Source organism: Toxorhynchites rutilus, chromosome 3, assembly GCF_029784135.1.
Source record: "Toxorhynchites rutilus septentrionalis strain SRP chromosome 3, ASM2978413v1, whole genome shotgun sequence".
Lineage (NCBI taxonomy): Eukaryota > Metazoa > Arthropoda > Insecta > Diptera > Culicidae > Toxorhynchites > Toxorhynchites rutilus.
The window spans coordinates 263,284,407-263,293,219 of record NC_073746.1 but is presented as its reverse complement, the minus strand read 5'-3'; the positions used below and the strand labels follow the sequence as shown (position 1 = coordinate 263,293,219).

Below are 8,813 nucleotides of genomic sequence, written 5' to 3'. Positions count from 1 at the left end.
GGGTACATTAAAATATCACGATCAAGCTCTTGGAATTGTGTGGCCTTGCGTTGTCCTGATAGAACGCAACGCCTTTTCTTCTGGCCAATTCTGAACGTTTCTGGTCAATCGAAAGCTTCAAAAGGTCCCTTTGTTAACAGTAAAGATCTAAATTTAGTGTATTGCACTAAAAAAAAAAAAAAAATTAAAAAAAAAAATTTAAAAATTGAATTTTTTTTTCAAATAATTTTTTTTAAATAAATTTAACTGCACGTATATCACTGTTGCAATATCAGCACCATAAACAACATTCACATTTTCAGCCGCCCAGCTTGAATTTCTGCATCTGCAAATTTAAAAAGTACCGAATTTTCTCTTTGTTAACCTCCATTGTTAATACCCTGTAACTCACAACTGAACGGTACAAAAAAAAAAACAGCAAAATATTTTTTTTAGTGTGAAATGTTACCATTACAACGAGTCTAAACTTAAGATTGCATGATCGATATTACGCGAGATATTGATCACTAAAGCTAGCTAACGAGAAAAAAATGGATAACTTTTTCCCCAACCTAACTTAATATTGACAATTTGGCCTACATGTAACACAGAAGCCAGGAATGAAAATGACCAATAATCCAATTCAATTGACAATGTTCAAGCTATGAATTGTCGAATAAAACCATTTGAAAATGTGCCTGCAAATCAAATTTATTGCATTTAATTAACAGAAAATATTCAGATGGATCATAACCCTTTTTAACAGCTGCAAAAAAGAGGTATTACATGACGTCAAAATCAGGACCTGATTGCGCAGATGGTAAACGCGTCGGTTCTCTACACCGGAGGTTGGGAGTTCAAGTTCCGCCACTGTCCAACGTTTTGCTCGGGTTGAAAATTCGTTCGACAGGCCTGGAGCATACGCGTTTCGTTGTGCCTTGTCACACAATGCACGATTAGATGCTATAGAAAGGCATAGTAAGCCCACAATTAAAAACTGTGAAACGGCTTAAAGAACAATAAACCCCTTAACCTCGCCCCCTTACCTAACCCTCCTTTGATGCAAAACATAACTTATGAACAACCCCATTCATACTTGTTACATATGAATATTTTGAACGTACAGAGATGAACCAGTCTTCGGCTGAAAATCTCTTTAATAAAGAAAAAAAAAATTGAATGTTAAAAGTGCATTACATTGAATTGAATCATTTCAACGCCGCTAAATATACCGATGATTTCTCGTTTAGTTGAGAAACCCCCTAGGTTCACCAACTTTAAAGCGTTATAGTTTGAGCTTGAAATGGTGTATTAATAAAGAAGTGGTTCCACACAATATGGTTTGGGACAGGACCAGGACCAGCTCATAAATTCTCAAACAAACGATTAATTATCGAGCTTTGTGCAGTGGCGATATCGTAACCAATGAGGTTTTACCGAGGTGCGATTATTGCTAGTTAAAAAAACAGGAAGTGGGTTATATCTATGGTATAACCGCAAGGGTGACGTAGGACTCTCGTTGATATAGAGATCATTTGTATGAAGTTGAATCTGAATTCATTCTGAATGAATGAATATTTGGAGAACTTCGAAAACGAGAGCGTTACGTTGGAGGCACAAGGTTTTATGCATCCAATATTGGATACGGAAATATCCTACTGATGGGGAAGAATAATCTTCAGAAGCTATCCTGTTGATTGCGATTGATTGAAAAACCACAAAACCAAATGTATTTGGTCACAGTGTTACATGGATCGAAAACATTCAATTAAACTCTTTCTCATGAATATATTTTGAAAATTCCCAAAGGAACTGGCAGATTATTTTCAGTAACGATTAGATATTTCCACATTTTCCTCGATACTGGAAGCCCACCAGTGGTTAATGCCAACTCGATAACCACCTGTTAATAGCACTTGATTGAAACATATTTGGTCACAGTGTTACATGGATAGAAAACATTCAATTAAACTCTTTCACATGAATATATTTTGAAAATTCCCAGAGGAACTGGCAGATTATTTTCAGTAACGATTAGTTATTTCCACATTTTCCTCGATACTGGAAGCCCACCAGTGGTTAATGCCAACTCGATAACCACCTGTTAATAGCACTTGATTGAAACATATTTGGTCACAGTGTTACATGGATAGAAAACATTCAATCAAACTCTTTCACATGAATATATTTTGAAAATTCCCAGAGGAACTGGCAGATTATTTTCAGTAACGATTAGTTATTTCCACATTTTCCTCGATACTGGAAGCCCACCAGTGGTTAATGCCAACTCGATAACCACCTGTTAATAGCCGCGCGTGTATGTGTGTGTAGCGATGTCTTCCCAGGGAACCGTTTGTGGCATCACTCTCCTCCTGATAGATTCCCTTCTGGCCTAGGGTGCATAAACAGGCTCTTGGTGACACCGTTCATCCGCGCTTTCATGATAAATAAAGAGCTTCACCGCAACAGCGACAACATGCTCCAATCGCTGTTCAATTAGAACTGAGTGGATTTCCGAGCGCCGCTCGCTTATATACCGATTGGTGATTTCAATAGCCTGTTTTGAAAGCAATTTTAAGACTATTGAAACAAGTTTTTGGATCAAAAAGTAACAAGTATATAACGCGTAGACATTTTATCTTTCGAATGAAGTGTTTATCATACCATTTCGTTCAGTTGTTTAGGAGCTATTAACGCTCAAAATCTCGGTCTCCGGCGTAACGCTTTCGTTTTCGAAACTTTGATTTTACACCCCGGTATAGAAATGAAAGACGTAGTCCTACGTCAAAAATATCGATCAATAATCAATATTTGCTTATTAATTCAAATATGCAAGGATTAAAATAACGAGACTAAAACATGCAAAGTGGTCAACCAATCACCGACATTGGTTCTAATTCCATCCACGCACAGCCCAACTATTCGCCTATATAGAGAATGCATTCCAACATCTGTAGTCCCGCAGTTCGAAATTCTGACGAATGAAAATACCGTGCACTCCTTTGCGTTCTGATCCCTGCCGTCTAATTGGAAATTGTTTGTGTTCCTGGGTTTTGCATTGTTCAGCTGTGCAGTGCAATCATTAAATGGCGATCCGATTGAAGTCGCTTCACCGAATCGACCGATGCCGAAATTGTGAATTCCATTCCGTAGAGCCTTTTTGATTAGAATGATATCGATGCCTGCTCCCGCAATGAACACCGAGCGGTCGGAAACCGGTAAACAGTCGAGCCGGCCGGAAGCTATTTGGAATTTTGTGGAAACAGGGCTTACGCCATCGCACCCGGGGGCTTCATTGGGAACGATATTCTTGGCATTCCAATTGTACATGATAGCATTGGAGGTGTGTATTGATTGACTAGGTGAATGGAATGGCTCAATTTTGACCAACGTTTTCCGTAACATACCAGCGAGCTGCCGATGATTGAATTTAGGCCAATAGTGGGACGGTTTGTTTTGTTTTCATTTGCTGGTAAATACCTACAGGCATATGTTGGCTACACGCATAACTATATGGGATTTTATTGGAAGGTATGCTTTTTCAGGAGTTTTTGTTGTTGTGCTGAATATAGAAGGGCATGGTTTGAGCTCAATATTATTCTTGGAATGAAATTATCATATTGTTGTACGCATTGAACGATAGTTCTCAGAGTTCATTCTCGTATTTCCGTTTAGTTTTCTATCTTGTTTTATTCCCGGATTTACAGAATGAAAATAGTCGTTAACTGGTGAACCAAATTCTCACAACCCCATTCTCATTTCGGAGTCTTATAAATGGGAGCGATCTACACTAGGGTCTAGATCTACAATAGGGTCTCAATAATCTTTAAGCCTATGGTAGAAAAAAGGTGCATAAGGTCTATCAAAGAGCAAGTTTTCTTCCAGTGTCAGTCTGCTTCGTAGATAGTTTTGTTTCTAAACGTATTGGAAATACAAGTGCAAGATTATAAAACAATATTTTTTAAAATTTCCAATGTTTATGTTTTCGGATTTAACATGGGTGTCAGACGCGACATTAGAGTACAACTTCCATTTCATGAACTCGTGATTATAAATAAACCAATATTGGGATAAATCAATATATTTTTTGTTGAGCATCACTTAATAATGGTATTATACACTCGACAGAAAAAAATAGAGGAACAGAGTGCGAAGTCGAAGTTTTGAGTGATTTTTCCAATGTTCAAACTTCGTGAAAAATCAACGTATAACGATGGGATGTACTTGAATGTATTTGGAGCTTAACTTTCAAGTTTTGGAATATTTTACGAACAAATTTATCTTGGTGTGTGTAAATGCAGTGGACAAAATTATCGGGAAAAATCGGTATCTATCTGTTATTTCGAAGATTTTGTAGACTAACACATTTTTTTGCCAACTAGGCTAATATCAAATCCAATTAACCTTATCAACCAGCCTTCATTTGATTCTTATAATGTTCCAGTAGGAGCTTTTAATACAGAGACATTTTTGTTTGAATGCAAAATTTCCCCTCCGTAATTGATGATGAACAGTTCAATAAATAAGGAACGCACCGCAAATCGGAAGGCAGTTTTAGAAACTTCAAAATCTTCTCAAATCTTGCAAATATTTTAATAAGTTGTAATTTTGGGCCTAGGATATCGCCAAAAACCCTGTGAACGATGCATATGGATACATTTAGCCGTTTTTCCTAGCCGATCGATCAAAGTTTGGCATAAATTAGAGATGCACTTCATCGCAATTGCATCAAAAGTACAAAATGCTATGCGTATTCTCAGTATGAACGATTCGTAACTGTGTTATTCCACATCTTCTAAAATACACAATGGTATTGATTTTTTATTTATTCACGATATTTTTGTCTACTTCATCTACACATACTAAGATAAGAATTTGTCCCAAAATATTCCAAAACTTGAAAGATTTAAAACCATGTACATCCAATCTTCATGCGTAGACTTTTCACGAAGTTACAGCATTTGAAAAAGCACCTAAACCTTTCGAATTTGCACTCTCATAAATATATTTTTGTTTCATTTATAAATTTATAATTTATAATTTGTAATATTCTTTTTAGCCAAAGCGACAAATTTACAAATTACCAATAAGTTAGTTTCGTTTGGAAAAATAATACACTTGGAGAAAATCGAATTTTGTTTTCGTTATTGTTGATTGTAATTGTTTTTCATAGTTTCCATGGTTTCGGGACTGAGGGCACCAGTTTTTTTCATATTTTTCCTTGAAAGCTGCAGACAGGTTTTTTTTCGTTTTTGAGTTATGATTTTTCAAATTTAACATGTTTTTAGTTCTCGTTCAATGTTCCTATGCGACTAGACTACATCTATGCTACTTGAACCCAATTTTAATGCAAGTGTGGTATTTTTCCAAAGAAGGCTTCATTGACTTTAAATTGATATATCGATCATCCAAATCTGCCCAGTAGTTCAAAAGTTATGAATTTTTGAAAAAAAATCATTTTTGGTAAAAAGGGGGAAAAAAGGAAATTTTTGGACCACCCGAAAATGGGAATATGCATCCTCTTTAAAGTCTTGTCCAGTTAGAATCCGTACGCGTTGCACATTTTACAGCGGCACAGTCAGTGGCCGCTGCAAGAAAGTTTTTACAGCGGTTTGTTTACAAATGTTTCCTCTTCTGGTGGTAAAAGTTTCAAATTTTTTCGTGCCGTAAGTCCGGAGTTATTCCACATGGAAGACAGAAGAAGAAAATTAATCTTGCACACCCACGTTGACAATCCAACGTGGTCGGGTGCGAAGATCGCGAAACAGTTGGATATCGCTAAAACTACCGTATGTGATGTGCTCAGACGATTCCGCGAGCGGAACAGCGTGGACCGGGCGGTTCAAAAGAAGCGTCGAAGCGGAACCTACGATCGTCAGCTGAATTGGAAGGTGTTGAGAACCGTCAGAGCAAACCCTGGACTGTCCGAACATGATATCGCTCAGAAATACGGTGCCGCTCGTAGTACCGTTCGACGAATCATTCACCGAGCTGGACTTCATTCCTACAAAGCAATCAAGCAACCAAATAGGACGATGAAGCAGAGTCTAGTGACGAAAACTCGCGCTCGTAAGTTGTATTATCAGGTACTAACGAAGTACCATGGATGCCTGCTCCAGGATGACGAAACTTATGTAAAAATGGACTTCGGCCAACTTCCGGGACAAAAATTTTATCTTTCCACGGCACGAGGCGATGTCCCCGCCAAATTCAAGTTCATGTTCATGGACAAATTTGCCAAGAAGATGATGATCTGGCAGGGTATATGCACCTGTGGTGCGAAGACGCCGGTTTTCATCACTACAAAGACCATGGATTCGAAATTGTACAAGGAAGAGTGCCTGAAGGAGCGTGTGTTGCCTTTCATAAAGGCACACAATGGTCCCGTTAAGTTTTGGCCTGACTTAGCGAGTTGCCACTATAGCCGGGAGGTTCTCCAGTGGTACCGCGACAACGGGGTGGATTTTATCGAGAAGGAGTTCAACCCACCAAACTGCCCCCAATTCCGCCCAATTGAAAAATATTGGGCGATTATGAAGCGGAAGCTAAAGAAGACCGGAAAAATGGCTCGGGACGCTGCAGGGATGACCAGATTCTGGAAAAAACTGGCCACAGAGGTCGACACTGCCGCTGTGCAACGTTTGATGGGAGGAATCACCAGAAAAGTGAGAAGTTTCATCAGAAATGAAGAAAAATAATTTTAAGGACATTTTTTTGTAAAAGTGCAAGAATATATCTTTCTTTTGGTTGATCACTCTTTTTTGTATGTCATTCTATCTCCGAGATATAAATGATTTCTTCCGTACGGATTCTAACTGGACAAGACTTTAAAAAAAATAAAAAAACGGGTCTAATGTTTTGCAATAAGGAACAAAACCACAACTTTTCACGGGAATCTGAGAATTATTATATCGGTTTAGCATGGAATGGGTGTATTTAGACATTTTGATAAAATTTTAGGATCACTGTACATTTGTCATCGCAGATTGAAAGCATAACTACAGATTAATCTGTATTTCTATAGATTTTTCAGACTTTTTAGAATCAATAATCTATACTTACAGATTCATTTGAGTTCATATATAATTTGCTGATTTTTTTTTCAAAATACTGCACAATTGAACTTTTCAGTTCAAAGCTACCCTCCATCCGTTGCTTGTGATTAGTAATATCTCTTAGATGAAGGTGTGATTTCTCCAACAGTTAAGAATTGTCCTGGCCACGTAACTGCAAGTGCTAAGAAAAGGGAAGGAATGTTAGTTCGACATTTACTTAAAGCAGTATTCTAGTCTAGAAATTTTGGCAAAAAAAAACCTTCATATTTCTGTAGGCATTCAAGAATATACCCTAGAAACGACTTATCTAAAATTCTATTATTTACCGAGTTAGAGCCATTTTAGTGATGCGGTATTTAACCTGGTAGGGCTATAACAATGAACTTCAAACAAAAAACTTCAAATATTTTTTTTTAAACTGGCGTACACGATATCTCAAGTTCTACTGTACCGATTCGTGTCGAATTTCTATCAATATAATCTGCATGTACCTCTCTATCGCATGGACTACTGAAAAATAATAATTTTTAAATTTGACAATTTTTAAAAAATCGGGAAACGTAAGAAAAAACGTTTTAACTCGCATTTTGTTTTTCAAACGGCCGCCATTTTGTCAAAAAAGATGTTTTTGACTTGTCCGAGTTTCATGCGATAGCGGCATCTCTACTGATTCGGAACCTGTTCGATTTTTCTGTTTCAGATAACCAGAAGGGCTGGAATCGTGTACGCCATGGCACAACTTTTTTTGAGCCTCATCACTTCATCAGCTTGTAACTATTCTAGTTATGAATATATTTTTTTAGTGTTAAAAGATAGATGATCAAACAATTATATAATGGATAGCAAACATAGTTTTCGTGTTATTTTTACGGAGCTCGAAAAAAGGTCCAAAATTCGTGTCTCTACACTATAATACCTCCTTAGGAGAGATGCAGAGAACTCTACGACCTCTCATAAATGTCTCGGGAATTGAGGAGATGTGTTAGTAGGGAATGTAAGCCACACTCAGCTGGTGTTACTGGCATGGGTACAAAACTACTACTTAGTATCAACTGGTATCTAATGGTATCTACTGTGGGAATCGGTTAGTAAAATTATATGATTCTAAATCGTGGAATGTTATAAATACGCTCCGGAATTCCGATAGTTGTCATATTAAAAGCTGTAAAAAAATAACTAGTTGTTGGTAAAAATAAAATGTAAATGATTAGTTAAACCATGCAAAACTTCATCGTATGTCATCGTATTTCAACGCGAGCACAATCGGAAGGCCGGATTATAGCCTTCCGATTGTGCTCGCGTTGAAAGCTATATAAAAAATCAACCTACATCTTGAAACTGGAATCTTAATACGAAATGTGAAAACACAAGTCATCTAAATACAAAAATTTGAATCCCGAACTTAGATCCATGCTTGTGTTGGTGAATGGAATTAGTAACACTCAAATCGGAACATGCCATCAAGGGTGCCATCGTATATTTTCCATTCCACTATAATTATAAGTAAATCTGTGATAAATATTATAATAATTGTATATAACGTTCACAAAACGAATAAAAAATGTTACAAAAAATCACATTGGAATCAGGATGTCTTCAGCTCATGTGTGTTTAAAATACATAATTAATAAAACATTGAATTAAACTAACAATCAAATGAAACATCTTGAAAATTTATAATATAATACAAAATATACGAAATAATAAATAATAATTGTAAAAATAATTGAAATAAATTAAAATAAAAAAATGCAAATTGAACATATTTTTGTTTGTTTT

At 36.6% G+C, this 8,813-nt stretch overlaps 1 pseudogene; it reads left to right on the top strand.

Annotated features, from left to right (window-relative positions):
- The first annotated feature begins 1,375 nt into the window (after positions 1-1,375).
- On the top strand, positions 1,376-1,447 carry LOC129780724 (U4 spliceosomal RNA; annotated as a pseudogene).
- The last annotated feature ends 7,366 nt before the right edge of the window (positions 1,448-8,813 follow it).